Raw genomic sequence first — 995 nt, 5'->3', positions numbered from 1 at the left:
TAAACTTATTTTATTTGTAAATAAGAAATTAATCTCCTGTGAAATTAATGTCGCAGGGGGAGCGAGGCGACGGTTGCCGGGAAGCGCGCGCCACCCCTCCCTGCCATTCTTCGTCCTCCCCTCGCGCGCCACCCGTTTTTCCTCTTTGTCTGTTAATAACAGCTGGGTGGCTGGGGGAGGAGGGAAGGTGGCCCCCGCAGAGTCTGGGCGAGCGCCTCCCGCTCAGCCGCCAGCCGCCTTGGGAGCCAGAGGACAGCGGCGGTAGCAGCGGCCGCCGGAGAGGAGGCTGTGCCGAGGCTCGGGGCGCTAAGCGCGGCAGCAGAGAACACCAGCGACCCATCGTGGCGCACCAGAACCAAAACCAGCGGCAGCCGCAAGGCCAACTGAGCCGCCCCTTCCTGCTGGAGCCACCAAGGGGTGCGCGCAGCCGGGACCCCTTCATCTCCGCGTCTCCTCGTCTCCCCCGCCCGCGTCAAGCTGCCGGCCTCGCCCATCGCCCCGAGAAGGGGGCGCCGGGTGGCGGCCCTGTACGCGCGGGGGCCTCTCTGGACCGGCCGGGGCGCCTGGGCCCTGCTCTCTAGCTCCCGCGCGCTCGCTCCTGCCCTCTCGGCTCTAAGGTAGCAGCGCGGGGCCCGCCCGGGCCAGGGCAGACAGGAGCGCCAAACAAAGCGGCCCAGCAGCAGTTAACGGTCGCCCACGCGCGTACTTGGGCTCGGATCTACCTTGCAGTAGCAACCGAGGGGCCAATGGGGCGGCGGGGGCCCTCTCACCGCCCCCGCGCGGCGGTTACCGGATCAGGTGCCCAATGCGCACCAGCCCAGCGCTGCGGCCTGCGCCGCCGCGGCCCCGGGAGCCCCGCGCGGCCGCTGCCTCGGCGGGGCCATGGGGAGCGTGGTGTGGGAGGCCAGTGCGGCGCAGTCCTCCTTCAGCATCAGGAACAGCAGCAGCGGCCTCTACGGCTGGCAGGACTCGGTGCACAGCAGCCCTGAAGACGG

General features: G+C 69.6%; 1 pseudogene across 1 annotated transcript; it reads left to right on the top strand.

Annotated features, from left to right (window-relative positions):
* The first annotated feature begins 14 nt into the window (after positions 1–14).
* LOC108523885 (nascent polypeptide-associated complex subunit alpha, muscle-specific form-like) lies at positions 15–991 on the top strand (annotated as a pseudogene). Its single transcript, XR_001883917.1, has one exon. The product of XR_001883917.1 is annotated as a nascent polypeptide-associated complex subunit alpha, muscle-specific form-like (transcript).
* Positions 992–995: the final 4 nt, after the last annotated feature.

The sequence above is a fragment of the Rhinopithecus bieti genome, unplaced genomic scaffold (genome assembly GCF_001698545.2).
Source record: "Rhinopithecus bieti isolate Rb0 unplaced genomic scaffold, ASM169854v2 scaffold_79330, whole genome shotgun sequence".
In the NCBI taxonomy this organism is placed as follows: domain Eukaryota; kingdom Metazoa; phylum Chordata; class Mammalia; order Primates; family Cercopithecidae; genus Rhinopithecus; species Rhinopithecus bieti.
This window is presented reverse-complemented; position numbering and strand designations above follow the sequence as displayed.